Below are 19390 nucleotides of genomic sequence, written 5' to 3'. Positions count from 1 at the left end.
AAATCTTACTGTCATTTTTCCCATCTGCTATAATCAACGGTCACTTCCAAACCTGTCTGCTATCTAATTTGTTTTTACACACACAGCTATCTAAAAAATTATAATATTAAAAGATGGGAGAAATAACAGTTTAATTGTAGAAAAACACTTAGTAGTGCATTATAAAATTACACACAGCCAGGATAAGATTATGCATATTCATACATTCACACAGATAGACAGTATCATTGAAAAGCTCCCAGCTGAAATAAAACCACTGCCTGTAAATCACATTCTTCTGCTTTATTACCCATACCTTCACAAATGCATACATGCCATGCTTTTCTATACAGTTTCTGCCATTTACCTTATGAAAATTGCAAAATAAGTATATCATTTATTTCTTCTATCTCCTAACATTCAATAACACAGCCTCAAGAAACCAAATGAGTTTCACAAACTTAGTATTCTACTCCTTTGCAAAGCATGTTGAACTAACATATTGTAAGTACAATATAAAGACTGCACATAGTCAAAGGAAACTGCATTCACACACTATGTTCACTTATCAAACAAGAATACTACTACAAAAACATAAAAATAGATGTCTAAATTAACATCAGTGCTATAAGCACTATAACCAATGTAAACTTTACACAGTACAAAACAATGTTGCACAATGAACAGCAACACGAAGAAGAACTCCAGGCTCAACTAGATAAGGACACCCCCGACAGTAGTCAACCTTCTGTAACAGGAAGCCAAGAACCACTGGGATAACCATTAATAGCAAATGAGCAGAATTAGGTATGACAGAGTAGAAAACACCATGTGTCACTATGAAGAAAATACAGAAGACTCAACTGTACTGCAATCAAAACTAAACAAAGAGCAGCATACCATTTTTCAAGAAATAACAAAAAATATGCACATGGTGTACAACATGAAAATAAAGAATGTACCTGCCAAAATTACAAACCTATACTTCTATATGTCAGTGGTGAAGCTGGTTCAGGCAAAACATTCTTAATCAAAATCATCAGCAAGTACCTTCAACAATTGACAAACAACAAACTGTCAGCTGTTGTAACTGCCCCCACAGGTTTAGCTGCCTAGAACATAGGATGTGTCACTTTACACCGATTACTACTCCTTCCGGTAGAACACCAAAACAAATTAGAACATTACACACTTTCTACAGAAGCTGCAATGGAATTACACAGAGTGTTAAAACACATGAAAATGCTGCTAATAGATGAGGTGAGCATGGTCTCCAATCTAATGTTGGCTTTGATTCACCTCAGATTATAAGAAGTACTCAAAACAAACTACGAAGAGCTCTTTTGGAGGAAAACACATTATTGTTTTCGGAGATCTTCAATTGGCACCAGTGAAAGGTGAACCTAGTTTTAAAACCTTGGGACACAAACTCTGCCGTAAAACTGTTGGCAGCATAGGAAATTTTAACCTTTGGCTACATTTCCAATACAGTGAATTAACAGAAAACATGAGCCAGTCTGCAGACCTCACCTACTCCAACATTTTAAAAAGTATTCGAGTTGGTGTACTATCTCAAGAAGCACAAGCAATATTAAAAACCCAGCACATGCATGCACTTTATGGCCATAACACATGCGCTACTGATGTCATGGAACAATTAGCACAAAAAAATGTCATTGTATGTCCTTGATGCCAACTCTTGCAAGCTGTTCCAAGTTCAATGAAACAATGTTGAAAAAAGAAATGCAACCAATAATTGAAATTTGCTCCACAGACAAACTGGATGTACAATGGATGAATCTTGCTTTGCGTTATTCTGCATTCTCTGCAGCAGAACACTCATCATGTCTTCTGCTTCTGATCCTGGGCCTAAGGGAACAAAGGCTTACCATCCTGGAATCCAGTCTTCAGCAGCACCTGTAAAGACAAAGAAAGAACAGGTTAGCACTACGGTCTTCAGTGGCAGCGCATCTCTTACCTGGTCCATCGGCTGTCACCAACGCCTCGCGCTGCATTACGGCATCTGAAAGACAAAGGCTTACCTACTCTTCGCATGCTCCGGAGGTCTTCGCACTGCATTCCGGCATCTGAAAGACAAAAGCTTACCAGCTCTTCGCACGCTCCGGAGGCCTTCGGCGCTGCATCCCGCATCTGAAAGACAAAAGAAGGTGCGTTTAAAGACATTGGGCAACTTTATTACTCACGTGCCATTACTCCTTCCCACGCCGAATCCAGTGGGTATTCCAGCACCCTTCAGCTTCTCTAAAGCTCCGAACTTGTACCTGCAAGATAAAAGGGAGAGTTAGTGCGCATCGTGAAGCAGCCTACAAGCGCTTACTTACGTGCTTCCAGGCGCTTCTATTCCTCACGCGGGTTCGATCCTCAACTCTCATCAGCCCGCCATCCGCCATCGCCGGAACCCTGCAAAACAAGAGATATCATTACAAAAGACTTTTAAGACATTTGAAGTGCCCAGAACTTACCGTTCGTGCAGTTAACGACGGACAGCAGTCCTCTGAGGTCAAGAGGCCTGCACCCTTATCCAGTGAAGAAACTGGTTACGGCACCCTGCCCCGAGGCAGATGGAGAGCCCGGCGTTCACTTACCTAAGGTGAGGGTGTTAACCTTTGGGGTTCTACAGGAGAAGAGAAAGGGAAGAGGAGAGAGGCACCCATTAACCCCAGTTCATTAATCCCATATTTTCTATCTGCAGACATCTTACTCTTTGAGTCAGACATACAGTGCACAGAGGTCCAGCCCAAAGTGCCAACCGTGTGTTATACATCACCTTTGAAGATACGGCATTCACCCAGTCAAGAACGGCGCCTCTGCGGGAATCAGGTGAGCGTTACACCATGTGTCAACAAGCCACAACAAGACTAAATACCTTAAAAAAACTCTATCTCAAAAACAGCTGGTTTGGAGAAAATATTAAAATTATCTTTAAACTGTAGAGTAATGCTTAAACGTAACCTTGACGTGGAGCAAGGACTAGTTTATGGAGCACTTGCTACAGTTGTTGGCTTTCAAACATACCCACGTGACAACAACATTCAGTTTGTCAATATTCTCTTAGACAAACTATCAGAAGTAAAAAGAATAGGATGCTCAACAGCTCGATTCCTTCTTTTCAAAGACATGTATGTATGCAGAGAGCAATTTTCTCTAACTCTAGCATACGCAGTCACCATTCACAAATCACAAGGTTTTAGCCTAGATAAAGCATTGATAGATATTGGGAACACAGTCTTTAAAGAAGGCATGAGCTACATAGCACTATCACCCTTACGTGCACTTTACGGTCTATTTCTAATCAACTTTGATGCAAGTAAAGTAAACGCTGATATGTCTTGCATTTTAGAATACAATAGACCACGTTCACTGTACACCCCCATCTAAAAACTTATCCTGTTCCACAAAAAGAAAAACGTTGTAAAATAAAACTACTTCAAACAGAAATGCAACATGATCTCACTGCAAATCCTCCAAAAAGAATAAATGAAGCTAATACTTCATCAATTACTACAACCAAAGAAGAATGTACTACTCAAAGTAACTCAGGCACTTCTTCAAAGAAGCAACACACACTCCAAAGAAATGACTTGCACACAGAACTATCTGGTCCATTCAAATTTTAAATGTAACTGGTGTAAATTGCTACGCAAATGTAGCAATCAATATTCTATTTCAATTGCCACCAATTGTTGACAACATATACTTACACAGTACAGACCAATTGTGTTTGCAAATGTTAGTCCTTCATAGAAATGCAACCAACAATCCTGACAACACATATAGTGTTCATGGAATAAGACAAGAATTGGACTACTGTGCTGGAATGGTAAAATTCACTATAAACTCACAAGAAAATCCACAGGAATTTCTAATGTACTTACTACAAGTACTGGAAAACAAAAATATACCTACAAATGAAATCTTCCGGATTTCATACATATGGAAACGTACATGCACTCTATGCAACAATTTGGCACTGGAACAAATCCTTAATGAGCGTTTTGTGTATGTATCCATACCTAACTGTGAATCTGTTCCATTTCAGCAACTTGTACAAAATGCACACCATGGCAGATTATGTACTACCTGCAATTCAGATAATCGCTCCACCTTACAAATACAAACACATAGTAAATATGTAATACTACTGCTTTTACGTTACAATGCAGATGGTACCAAAAACAACTGCAAGCCGACTGGATTCACACATGGTCAAGTATCACTTGGTAAGAAAACTTTCACAACAATAGGTAAAATCTACCATGCAGGAGCCACAACCAATGCAGGTCACTGCACTGCATATATAAAAAAAATGGTGGATGGTTTGAATGTAATGATAATACCATTACTCTAAAGCAAAGATTACCAGCAAAGCTTATAAACGCTTATTTAATATTCTTAAAACCAAAATTTAATAACTAATCTGTGCACAAACATTAATAAAACTTCAATTAGAAAACTATAAACAGTTACAATACGCCAACAGCTATCTAACTGCCCCAAAATTCTGCAACAACCAAACAGATAAATCAACACCACTAAATTATAAGAAGAAATAAACAGTTAGAATACTCCAACAGGTATGTAACTGCCCCAAGATTTTACAACATCCAAACAAATAAATCAACACCACTAACATATAACAAAAAAGAAAGTGTTAGAATACACCTACATGTATCTAACTGCCCCAATATTTTGCAACAACCAAACAGATAAATCAATACCACTAAATTGTAAAAAGAAATAAACAGTTAGAATACACCAACAGGTATGTAACTGCCCCAATTTTTTGCAACAACCAAACAGATAAATCAATACCACTAAATTATAAAAAGAAATAAACAGTTAGAATACACCAACATGTATATAACTGCCCCAAGAATCTGCAACAACCCAAAAATTATATCAGCAAGTTAATAATATAAATAAAAAACTATAATCAGTTACAATTCGACAACAGGTATCGAACAATCTGCAACAACCAACAGATAGAACATTAGCCAGAAACAACAAGTAAACACTAAAAACAAAGAAAAAAATGTACTGTACCATAACGAAAAAAGTTTTATTTTAATCGAACATGGATTTCTTTTTCCCACAGACCCAATGATTTAAGCAACAAACACAGAAACTGAGCAAATTGCACAGTACACTGGTTTGTAAAGTACTAAATATGAGAGTCGAAATAAAGCAGAAATGTCTATTATTCTATATAATAAGTCTTTATAAACTACCTACACTAACATGATCTTTTCTTTTATCACAGAAATTGAAAAAGACTATCTGCTCCAGTTTCCCACGTCATGAAAAAAATATATCCAATCACAAAAAATCAAACAGTAAGTATATTATAATAAATACAACTCATAAATACTGCTCCATAACACAACCATTGAAGCAAACATCTAACTATACACCACAATACAAAATGTTTACTTCCATAGATATGTTATACTGCAGTGCTTTTTCCCAAACTCTACAATTTTAATAACATTTAGTAGCCAAAACATCACATACAAACTATCCAAATCAAACACAACACAAACTGTAGATTTGCAAATATTTGATAGATGTTTGATTCTATGGGTGTTATCTATGGGTGTGATATGCTGCGGTGGTTGTGGCCAGACTAGGCCCTGGCCACAACCACCGCAGCATATCACACCCATAGATCACACCCATAGAATCAAACATTTCAACTATGCTATATGGGCATTTTTCATGTCCGTGGACAGCCGCGGTGACCGCGGACATGACAAACACATCAGTGGTGCCTGCCACCTAAACAAATACAGCATTTGACCCATCTCCTACTCCCCCACCCTCGCCAAGCACTCTTACACACCAACTCACTTGCCAAAGTTGTATTTCTTCCCCGTTCGCCACTGCGCTGTCTGCGGATGTCCACGGATCCAAGATGGCGGGGGCATCAAAACAATACGATGCACCTCACGCTTCATTCCAGCCAATCAGCGGACACATCGCAAGCCGTGGACATGACGCAAGCCGATTAACCAATCAGTGCCCTGTCCGTGGAGCGAATGGGAAATGTGTGCGTGGAGCAGACATAGGTATCACTATTTTTTTGTGACCTAATTTTTGGTCTTTTAAAAAATAAACTACTGGATGGATTTTCACCAAATGTACAAAAGCACGCTTTCAGGACCAAGGCGCTGCTCCTGCTGCAAATTTGGTGAAAATCCGTCCAGCGGTTTGTGCTGTAGGCGTGAGCAAAGTTTTTTCCCCATCAGTCTATGGGAAAAACTAAATTTTGGGACCCCCCTATAACTTTGCCCCCATGGACCAAACCTCAATAGACCAAACCTCACCAAACTTTGCAGACATGTTCAAAGTGGGGCATATACTTTTTTTGCAAAGTTTTGTGAGGATTCGTCATTGGGGGAAGCAAAGTTATAAGCCGCCCAAAAAGTGCTATTCCTATGGGATTAGCAACTTAACCATAACATTTGTGATGTCATCTTTGATGTCCTGGGTGTTAGTCTTAGCAGTGCACGGTGGTGGCGCGAGTGATGGCTGCTTAGTTTACCATTACTGGCAAATTTCAGGGGTTTTTCGATTTTACTTGCAACCATAACGTCCCGTTTATAAAGTTTTTTTAGTGAATTTCACAGGTTTTTAGTAGCGCAACTTAACCATAACGTCCCTTTAACAATGTTTTTTTTACTGAATTTCATCATTTTTTAGTAGGGCAACTTAATCATAACATCCCTTTATCAAAGTTATTTTACTGAATATACAATTTCATCATGTGAATTTGGGAGATATGTACTATAATTCCCTTACTTTATATACATGTAACATAGAACATACTGAACCCCCACCCTAACGTTATTTGAAGGGCACGGACTGAGCGCCTGTCCGCAGATGGGCGCAGACGATATCAACACTACCCAAACACTCAGGGGGTATCTGAAATTGTTCTATCATGCCATATGAAAAATGCACAAGTTTAAAAAGCAGCACATAAACACATTATAAGTAGTAATAAATAACCATTCGAACCTACACGTCTCTCACATTACCCATTCATTTAATTACCATGTAAAATTAAATGGATTATACCATAACAAAAAAAGATATGCCTCCAACGTAATTACCTCACAGAAACTGTGCAGCTAGGAGCGACAGTAGACGAACACAAAACAACGGATACAAATTACAAGAAAGTAGTAAGTGAACTTCATTTTTTTTATATGTGTGTATACTTTTTGTATGAGGTGCAGAACAAATAATGTATTTCTGCTGTTTTGACACAGAAATGTGCAGTACTTTGGAGTGGCTGGAGGAGAATTTTCCGCATGGGGAAATGTCGGAAAGATAGCGATAATAATGGTACACACTTCTCTGCATAAGCAAATTAATAGTCAGTATTTTATGGGCACTTAACATATATATATTTATTTTTAACATACCAGGGAAAAATTGAAGAAAGTCCACCAAAAGACACAGTGCAAGACACCCTGAAATGCATAGAAGACAAAGTGGACATGCTAAAAGAGAATTTTAATGGGTTAAGGCAATTTGTGGAGCACCACGTGAAAGGAAAAATCAGATATCACTGCCCCACCTGTACCTGTCCCCCTTCTCCATTTCCCGCTGAACTATCCCCAAACCCTCAAGAACAACATAAACGTTTTGACGAAACTTCCATCCATTCATCCCCTCACAACCAGCCTGTGGAAACCCCTAATTCCCCGATATTTGTTTCAGTGTCTGCTTCCCCCTCGCTCTCTTAATTGCTGTATGTGTGTTTAATAAAAAAAATGTTATGTTAGTTTTAGTCGAATTGTTTGGGTCTCATTTTTTTAAAAAAAGAGTTAAAATGTCTGCGAACAGCGCGCCTGTTCGGCCTGTCCGTAAGTAATAAAATATGGATGTTCTAAGGACAATACACCTACCCGTACCATTCGCAACCAAGAAGGAACTGTTCTTAGAACATACCAGCTGTCTAAGATGTCCGTAAATCAACAGAATGGGGGCGTCCTAAGGACATTCTACCTCTCGGCACTGTTCACAACCAAGATGAAACTGTTCTTAGAACAAACCAGGTGTCCGGGATGTCCGTAAATGAACAAAATGGGAGTGTCCTAAGGACACTATACCTTTCCGTACTGTCCGCAGCCAAGATGGGACTGTCCGTAGAACAGGTGCGGTGTCCGGCATGTCTGTAGTCAAACAAAATGGAGGTGTCCTAAGGACACTGTACCTGGCCGTACAGTTAGCAGAACATCTACGCACATGCGCACCAAACCCGTAAGTCTTGCAAACATCACGCCTGTCTGTAACTGTCAGTCTAACTTGTGTCGCACTTTTAATTGGTTTCAGGACCCGAACACTGTCTGTAGAACACCTGTGCGCATGCACACAACCGTTCCTGTGCATTTGGTGTCCTGCGGGCATCCATTTCCTTCGTGGATGTGTTCACGACGTCATCATGTGACCGCACCCACACTGAGCATGTGTCCTAATTTGCGCACTTTGTCCGCTTCCGCAACATTTCAAAAGAACTTATGCAAACATGCCAAATCATTTTACAATACAAAATCACCATTTCACATGTCCCATACAATGGCCCTAGCTTTCAACATATTGTTTGGAACTTTTTCAATGCTTTTGAGTGATCGATATGGTCACGAGGCGCACCCCTCCACCCCCATAAAAGGCCACATCCCAGAGCTCATCTTCATTGCACTTCTGGCGATTGTAGATTGAGTTTTGCTGCCTTTAGTGCTGTAGCAGAGATTATCTCACCAACCCTAATGGCACCCATGGCTGCTGTTGCTACATCAGCCTCAGCACCACCCCCAAACCCTCCACCGCCACCACCTCCCCAAGGGCCTGCAGAGAGAAATACGCGTCAGGCTGTAGAGGGCGAGGAAGAAGAGGATGAAGAGAAAGAGGTGGAGAAACTCCCTACTACCAGCACTCGCCGGGAGTCGGGGAGTCGTGGGTGTGGTGGTTGTTTCCCATTTTTGGTAACGTACCAAAAACATATGCAAACCTGGTCACCTATAAACAATGCAACTTGGTGATGAGTTGTGGGAGACCTGGTATGCACAGCTTTGGTATGACAACCTGAAGCGACACCTAACTTCGTTCCACAGTGCGGACATTCGCAAGGTGGTACCATGTAAAGACCGTAGTAGGTTGAGTTCCTTCACAGCATCCTCTGTATCGGATCCTCTCACCACTAGAGACACTCCTGTGGTAGAGCGCATCCCTCCAGCTGCTTCACAGGCCATTTGCGACGCTGTTGACCCTTACCTTTCGAGGGTCACAATATTGTGTATGTACTGCGACGCAGTACTCTGCAGAGGGGAGAGTCTTCGGAGTGCTTTCGAGACTACGGTCACAGAGCACCAGAAGAACTGCTACCTACCTAAATAAGGCCCACCCTACATCTTTCTCTCTCCACCTCCCCTTTCTTATCCCCATGGTTGGTGTCCCTTCTTACCCTCCTTTCCCCTCATCTCCTAGTGTGTCGTGTGTAAAAAAATCAAAAAAATATAAAACAGCAAAAACACAAAAAAAGGCTCTTTTCAGAGCCGCCTTTCACAGTTTAAAAATAGAAGTGTCAAATAAACAGTGCAGAGCCCTGTGCATTTTTTAAAAGTCCCCGGACAGTCCTAGGACAGATACAAATTTGGGGTGCAGCCCTAGCAAAACCAATGCACTTTTCTCTGGGAGTAAGTGATGGCTCTGAAAAGAGCCTTTTGGTGGTGTTTTGTGTGTTTGAAAAACTTGGATTCATCAAAATGTAATGCATGAATCCAAAAATGCTCGCAATGCATTTTGTACATTTCCAGCATATGTAAGATGGACTCCATCTCTGCAAAAAATGAATGTGCTACGAAACAAAATATTTTCATTGTGGAAAGAGGACATGCCAACATCTCTTAGAAAGGCACAAACAGCCTTATTGACATTGCACCCCGCTTTCTCCATTTGTGGACCAAATAAAGCAGAAAGAAGCCACATTTGTCTTTGTGCAATACGAGAAAAAATTACTTGGCAATTTGGAAACATGTCCATGATCTTCTCAAGTCCTTCCTTCATTGCAAATAAATTCCAGAGACATGCCCTAAACTGTTTCCTCCACAATGAAGGATAATTATATCAGGATGATGCTCTGTCTGTAAAGTAGCACAGAGAGGTAGCAAGTCCAGCCACTTCATTCCACGCACTCCATGCCAGTGCACTTCCACATGAGGGAATCCAAGATCGGCAGATATACCACAACGTTCTGCATGCACCTTGAACCAATGTATCCATGAGTCTCCCAAAATCCAGATAATCTGTTTTTGAGCACACACAGCCATAGCTGTCTGTTCTCCTCTCAGGAAAAAGATGTTCTCACTAAGTCTCTCCGTTCAGAACACACCCACTGAACTTTACTGACCAATCCCTAGCTTTGCTCATTCTCATTTGCAAGCCTCTCCACCCCAGAATCCCTGTATGTAATACGCGCTACCTGCAGACTACCGCCATGTCCGCAGACATGTATAGGATCTGAGCATGACGACTGTACATTTAAATAGTATTCCCCTTTTCCCCTTTATGGTGGTCTCTGAAAAGAGCCGTTTTTTTTTGTTTCTTTTGCAGATGCCTGACAGACACCTGTTATTTTGTATTTTTTGGGGGTTTGTTTCTTCTTAGTTTACTCCTACAATCATCACATAACCTTCTCCAAAGCAAGCCTTACATTCCAAAAGAACCTGGCATTTCCCAAAAAAAGATAAAGAAACACCACCTGCTTCAAAATAAGCTGCATTACGGGAAAAAATGTTCTTGTGGCTGCAGAAAAACATACCAGCTCTTAACATGAAAGCATGCATGCCGCAATTGATGGCACATCTACCAATACTTTGATCAGGACAAAAACAGAACTGTTGTCTCAACTTACTTTCGCAGTTGGAAAGATGTTAATTACTGCTTGAACCAACCATTCCAAATCTCCCAACAAAGTAGGTGAACTCACGGAGCCCAAATGGCAAGCACCATAGTGCAAAACGACCACATGGGGACTGGTCATCCGACGCATATCTCTGAAAACTTGGAAAATTGCCGCTACATTGCAATCAGTCGCAGTGGTCCACACCACCTCCACTCCTCTGACATCAAAATTGTTTGCCACATGCCTACATTCTGAATAGTGCTGTAAACCATGGACAAAAATATCTCCGAGCACCAACACCCTGACTGTCTCCACCTCTGCCATCTTCACTACACACACTCTCTTTCTACACAAATCAACAATGTCAACATCTGATTGGCTGATGCCTACAGTCCCCTTTCCATGCTGGATTTGCTGTAAAACCCTGTATGTGGCATGCCCTACCCGCGGACAAGCACAGTGTCCATGCGGCACGTAACTCTGAGTCAGTCCTTCTAACCTTTCCACATCACTCGCGAATCCATTCCCTCATTGGACACAGCTAAGCAGTCACACAACCATCCACCAACCACATCCAAGACCTCTACATCTAACTCCGTCATCAGAGTTCCGCACTTCATATGTACTGTTGATCACTCTGAATACAAGTCTCATATCATTGCAAAGCACCTACTACAAAAACTACTGTGCAAGTGTCGCGGATTTTGACTTACAGCTCCATGCATACCCACATGCATGATTACAAAGTAAAGGTATGCATATTTTATTCAGAGCACATGTGCAACTCTTATGATTCCATTTAAACAAATTAATGCCACTAAATCTGCATAGCCAATACATACATACCAACACTCCCGCTTTAAGCGCGAGACTTCCAATTTTTCATTGAAAAATCATACTACTTCTTACTATCTCCCGCATAACCTATACATACTTACCAACCCTCCCGATTTAAGCGCAAAACTCGATTTTCCATTAAAAAATGTCACAATTTTTTACTGTCTTCTGCCTAAATTAATGCTACTTCCAATGCGTTCGTATGAGAAAAATAAACGTTCCCGATTGCTGTGGTAACACCTCCCTCTCAGGTGCTCCCGGTTTTTCGCATTCCTACTTGTAATATGAAAGTATTCACATTTTTCCCATCTACTATAATGACCTATCACTTCCAAACGTCTCTGCTATGTACAACACAGCTGAAAAAAAAAGGAATTGCATGAACTGAAAATTGTACTCATTTGCGAAGCAGTTTCAACTAACATACTGCAAATAACATATAAAGGCTGCACATAGTGAAATGAAATGCACGCATACACTGTGTTGAGATATCAAACGAGAATACTCCCACAAAAGCTGAAAAATGAACGTGTACATTAACATCACTGCTTTAAACACACAAAATTACTAAATTCTTCCTTTTGCAATTGCAGTGAAGACCACTCTCCTGAAAATCAACAGCATCTACACTGCAAAAAGCATATCCGAAGAAACCTGGTCATTCCACAAAAAAAAGTAAGTACAGTACTACCTTTATTTTTTTACTGTTCCTCAAAGAGACTGTGTGGGTTATTTATGTAATTTGCGCACCAAAAAAAACATTGATTTCTGAACCATTCTGCCCACAAATCCCTATTTATTAAACAAAGATTAACAGGCAGAATGGCACAGAAATCCCTGTGTTTTTGGAACACAAATAACATACACAAGCCTTAGAATGTTAGTACTAAAAAACAAATAACTGTTTTAATTTTATACCATTATGTTTACTATCAATGCTTCTCCTCACCAGTAGCTCACTTTCTACTCTCATCTGAAGCACAGTGTAGTTATATACAAACAGAAAAATAGCCTTCCCAACTCATTGTAACTGCCCAATGCACATTCACATACAACCACAAACATCTTCCCCATCAAACTCATACACACATGCACACAGCACACATACATTGTAAAACAGACCAACCCATACCTTCTTTTTTTTCAACAGACCCCAAAGAATGCCTACCAAGAAGCAAGTCCATAGAAAGGAACGCAGAAATAGAGCAAATGAAAATAAAAGTGTCCAAAGTAAGCATCCATCTCTACCAGAGTTTCTACAAACTGAAACAAAACAGCTAATGCAGTCATTTAGCGAAACAAAGGAAGCTTCAACTACAGAAACCTCTATCAAAATGTGGCACGAAACTGAAAATGCCTTACAAGAATTCGGCTACCACTATTGCTAACAATGCTCCTATAAATGCTGATATACTAGCAAGAAACCATAGTAAAAAAAAGTATTTTAGCAAAAATGTTCCGCCACAGAGTCCTTCAGAATCTAATAAGAAGAGGAGCGAAATCATCCTCAACCCTTAAAACCTACCATAGAAAATTAATCATACAAGCTCTCGTAGACAGTACACTCCTTCTCAAAAGGAAGTTATTTATTTTAGTGTTAAATAGGATGAAACCACTAACAAAACTAAGTACTAAACTACAAAAGAAACTTCTCAATAAACGGAATATCAGCAAAAATAACTTCTTAAATATTTGTGGAGGTGGCAACAACTCGTGGACTTACATAAAGTTAGACAAGCCTTGCAATATTTGAAAGACAATAATGAATGCTACAAAGAAATAAATATTGAAGAAAGCTTAAGGGAAACAACTGAAATAATTCAAGAGTCATCAGAAACTGGTCAATTAGAACATCTGGATCCTGCTGCAGTATCCACTCTTTTGGACCATTATAAAATTCATCCATTTCACTCTAATGAGAGCATAGATGATGCACTAGAAACTTTCCAAATGCGACAAACCAAAGGGTCACCAATGAGCATATGGGAAAAAAGTATAGAAGCACGTGCTTTTCCACTGCTATTTCCTACTGGCAAAGGAGGAAGATACGATGATAGACCCACTCAGATAACAGCATCAGAATACCGCTCATTACAAATGTATTCTGAAGATCCCAGATTTAGACAAAATGTGGAATACATATTCCACCTACTCTTTGAAAGTGAACTAGCAACCCTATGTTACGGAGTTGCACATATTGAAATCTGGACCCCACTTTAAAAATATGTCAGCTACGCAATTAATACAAAATGTGCAAGAAAAAGATGAGGTTTTGCAATCAACCATAACAAATCTGTTTGAAAACACGCGTGGTATGAAAGAATACTGGTTCCGACGGCACAGAGATGTGCGTTGTATGATCAGAAACCTTGGACCACCCACTTGGTTTGTTACATTAAGTTGTGCAGAAAATGCATTGGAAGATTTATATGATTTCCTACTCATATCAAACAACAACAAAACCAACATAGATATACTAACACCTGGAGAACTTTGCTATCTACATCCTGTTAATGTTTCAAGATATTTCCACCATCGTTTCATTGCTATGCTACACTTTATTTGTAATAAAACTGTTCCTCCCCTCGGAGAAGTGCAACACTTCTTTTGGAGAAAAGAATACCAAGCCAGAGGAGCACCACATATCCACATGCTTTTATGGATTAAAGGTGCACCTAAATTTGGTCAGGACAGTGATGCCACTGTTTTGCAGTTCATCCAAAAATATGTCACTTGTGAAATCCCTTCACAAAGGACACATAGTGACCTTCTAGGACAGATTGTACAATTTCAAAGACACAAATGTGGCAAATATTGTCATCGCAAATACAAAAGCAAAGGGAAATACTACACCAAATACCGCTTTGGTTTCCCTAGACCAGTTACAGAAACAGGTGAAGTGAACAATTTCATGTCTTCAGTTCGACATAGTGTTAAAGGTAAATCACCTAAGAACACGTATTACATAGAAAAAACAGAAGAATCAAAATATATCAATGATTACAATTTAATCATTGTCCTCTTATGGAATGCAAACATAGATGTGCAGTACATTGCAGACAATTCCACTGCAGCTGCACAATATGTTACAGCCTACTTTACAAAAGCAGAAAAAACAGAGCTTCAAGACCTCTGCAATGACCTATCATCAGACAAAACACTATCTCAGAAATGGTACAGCCTAGGCATAAAAATGTTCTCTCATAGAGAATGTGGCACCTATGAAGCTGCAGATCGTTTAACCGGTACTGCTTTGTATGGAAAATCTTAAAATATAGTATGGCTAAGTCTTGGTCCTGCTAAATCTAGAAAAAGAGTTCTCAAATCATATGAGGACATAGAAACAATTGCCAAAAATGATACCAACAGCCAAGGCATTTTAAAAAACAATTTACTAGACACATACTACCTGAACAGGAGTACCACTTTGGAAACCATGTGTCTATACCACATAGCTCAAAACTTTGCATACAAAAATAATATAAAACCCGATGAAAGCAAAGGTAGATATAGAGTGACAGATTGTGACGGCAGCTTAGTGAAACTTAGCAAACAAAGCTTAATTAATCATGTCAAATTGTCATTAAAAACTCCTCAACAGAAAGACCTATATTATATGTCCCTGCTACAACTTTTTAAACTATGGAGAAAAAAGGAAGAGATACTAGATAACTATGACTACTATGAAGATGCTTTCAAAGCAAATGAAAGTGCTATCACTGATGTGAACTTTACGCAGTACAAAACAATGTTGCACAATTAACAGCAACAAGAAGAGGAACTCCAGGCCCAACTAGATAAGGACACTTCTGACAGTAGTAAACTTTCTGTAACAGGAAGTCAAGAACCACTAGGACAGCCACTAATAGCAAATGAGGCCGAATTAGCTATGACAGAAGTGGAAAACACCACGTGCCACTATGAAGAAGATGTGGAAGACTTAACTGTATTACAATCAAAACTTAACGAAGATCAGCGCACCATTTTTGAAGAAGTAACAAACGAAATTGCACATGGTGTACAACACGAAAATAAAGAATGTACCTGCCAAAATGACAAGCCTATACTGCTGTACGTCAGTGGTGAAGCTGGTTCTTGAAAAACATTCTTAATCAAAATCATCAGCAATTTCCTTCAACAATTGACAAACAACAAACTGTCAGCTGTTGTAACTGCCCCCACAGGTTTAGCTGCCTACAACATAGGCGGTGTCACTTTACACCGATCACTACTCCTTCCAGTAGAACACCAAAACAAATTAGACTATTACAAACTTTCTGCAGAAGCTGCAATGGAACTACGCAGAGTATTAAAACAAATGAAAATGCTACTAATAGATGAAGTGAGCATGGTCTCCAACCTAATGTTGGCTTTGATTCACCTCAGATTGCAAGAAGTACTTAAAACAAACTACGAAGAACTCTTTGCAGGAAAACACATTATCGTTTTCGGAGCTCTTCTACAATTGACACCAGTGAAAGGTGAACCTATTTTTGAAACCTTAGGACACAAACTTTGCCGTAAAACTGTTGGCAGCATAGGAAATGTCAACCTTTGGAAACATTTCCAATACATAGAATTAACAGAAAACATGCGTCAATCTGCAGACCTCACTTACGCCAACATTTTAAAAAGTATTAGAATTGGTATACTATCTCAAGAAGCACAAGCAATATTGAAAAAACGGCACATCCATGCACTCTATGGCGATAACGCATGCGCTACTGATGTTATGGAACAATTAGCGCACAAAAATGTCAATTGTATGGCCTTAATGTCAACTCTTGCAAGCTATTTCAAATTCAATGTAACAATGTTAAAAAAAGAAATGCAACCAATAATTGAAATTTGCTCCAAAGACAAACTGGCCGTACATGGTATGACACTACCCATATGTCAGCAATCCACAAGACTAAATACCTTAGAAAATTCAATCTCCAACACAGCTGGGTTGGAAAAAATATTAAAATTATCCTTAAATTGTAGAGTAATGCTTAATTGTAACCTTGACGTGGTGCAAGTACTAGTTAATGGGGCACTGGGTACAGTTGTTGGCTTTCAAACATACCCACGTGACAACAACATTCCCTTTGTCAATATTCTATTTGACAAACTTTCAGAAGTAAAAAGGATAGGGCACTCAACAGCGCAATTCCTTCTCTTCAAAGACATGTATGTACGTAGGAAACAATTTTCTCTAACTCTTGCATATGCAGTCACCATTCATAAATCCCAAGGTCTTACCCTAGACAAAGGATTGATAGATATTGGAAAAACAGTCTTTAAAGAAGGCATGAGCAACGTAGCACTATCACGCTTACGTACACTTGACGGTCTATTTCTAATCAACTTTGATGCAAGTAAAGTGAACGCTGATATTCCTAAGAAAACTAATTCAAACAGAAATGCAACAGGATCTGACTGCAAATCCTTCAAAGAAAACAAAAGAAGCTAATACTTCATCAATTACCACAAGCAAAGAAGAACCTATTAGTGAACGTAAATCAGGTACTTCTTTAAAGAAGGAACAGAAACTCTGAAAAAAACAATCGGACACAGAACTATCTGGTCCATTCAAATTTTCAAATGAAACTGGTGTATGGTGCTATGCAAATGTAGCAATGAATATTCTATTTCAATTGCCACCAATTGTTAAAAACATTTACTTACACAGTACAGACCAATTGTGTTTCCAATGTTAGTCCTTCATAGAAACGCAACAAACAATCCTGACAGCACGTATAGTGTTCACGGAATAAGACAAGAATTGGACTACTGTGCTGGAATGGTGAGATTCACTATGAAATCACAAGAAGACCCACAAGAATTTCTAATGTACTTACTACAAGTACTCGAAAACAAAAACATACCTATGAATGAAATCTTCCAGATTTCATACATGTGGAAACATACATGCACTCTCTGTAACAATGTGACACAGGAACAAATCCCTAATGAGCGACTTGTGTATGCATCCATACCTAATTGTGAATCCATTCCATTTCAGCAACTTCTACAAAATGCAAACCATGGCAGATTATATACTATCTGCAATTCAGATAATCGCTCCACCTTACTGATAGAAACACATAGTAACTACATAATACTAATGCTTCTACGTTACAATGCAGATGGTACCAAAAACAACTGCAAGCTGACTGGATTCATACACGGACAAGTGTCACTTGATAAGAAAACCTTCACAACAATAGGTATAATCTACCACGCAGGAGCCACAACCAATGCAGGTCACTACACTGCATATATTAAAAAGAAATGTGGATGGTTCGAAATGTAATAGTAGCATTACTCTGAAGCAGAGATTACCAGCAAATCTTACAAACGCATATTTAATCTTCTTAAAGCCAAAATTTAATAACTAATGTGTACTTCAACATTAACAAAAATTCAATTAAAAGACTATAAACAGTTAGAATATGCCAACGGGTATCTAACTGCCCAAGATTGTATAACAACCACACAGATAAATGAATAAGACTGATTTGTAACAAAAAATACACAGTTAGAATACGCCAAAAGGTATTTAACTGTTTAAAAAATCTGCAACAATCCAACATACAGAACATTAATCAGAAACAACAAGTGAACACTCAAAGTAAACAAAGAAATAGTTTATAGCATAGCAAAGAAAGTTTTTTTTAATCCTACAAGGATTTTTTTCCCCCAGACCCAATGATTTGAAAAACAAACACAGATACTGAGCAGAATGCACAGTACACTGGTTTGTAAACTAAATATGAGGGTAAAAAAAGGTAAAATGTCTATTATACAATGTAATAAGTCTTTATAAAATACAAACACTAACATGTTCTTTTCTTTTATCACAGAAATTGAAAAAGAATATTTCCTCCAAGTACTAAAGTCATGTAAGAAATATATTGAATGTCAACAAATAAATAGTAAGTATAATTTCACACATTTCATACATAATCGAATCTATACGTCTGATCTATGGCAGTAATATGGTGCAGTGGCTGTAGGCAGGGCCTAGAGTCTTGGATGTATAACCTACGGCCTACACCCTGCGGCCATGCAACCAAGATTGTAGGTCCTACCCACAACCACAAAACCATGGTGGCTTATAACTTCACTGCTTATAACTTTGGTCTTGGGTGCATGGCCTGCGGCCATGCACCTTCGACTCTAGGTCGTGCACACAACCACCGCACCACATCACACCCATGCTGACTTATAACTTCAGTAATTCTAACTTCGGTCTTGGGTGCATGGCCTTTGGCCATGCACGCAAGACTCTTGGTCCTGCCCCCAACCACCACAGCACATCACACCCACTGTGGCTTATAACTTCACTACGTATACATTTTTGTCTTGGGTGCATGGCCTTCTGCCATGCACCCAAGACTCTAGGCCCTCCCCACAACCACCTGATCGATATGCAATACTACAGGTGTATCTAATGCTGTGATATGCTGCAGTGGTTGTGGCCAGGGCCTAGAGTCTTGGGAGTATGGCCTACGGCCTATGGCCTATGGCCATGCACCCAAGACTCTAGGCCCTGGATAACAACCACTGCAGCATATCACACCCATGGTGGCTTATAAATCATTAGCACACCCATAGAATGAAATATTTCAACTGCAGCATACACTCAATTTGCACCCA

The sequence above is a fragment of the Ambystoma mexicanum genome, chromosome 4p, assembly GCF_040938575.1.
Source record: "Ambystoma mexicanum isolate Mex_15411 chromosome 4p, UKY_AmexF1_1, whole genome shotgun sequence".
Taxonomy (NCBI): domain Eukaryota; kingdom Metazoa; phylum Chordata; class Amphibia; order Caudata; family Ambystomatidae; genus Ambystoma; species Ambystoma mexicanum.
The sequence above is the reverse complement of the archived record's forward strand: the minus strand, read 5'-3'. Positions refer to the sequence as shown.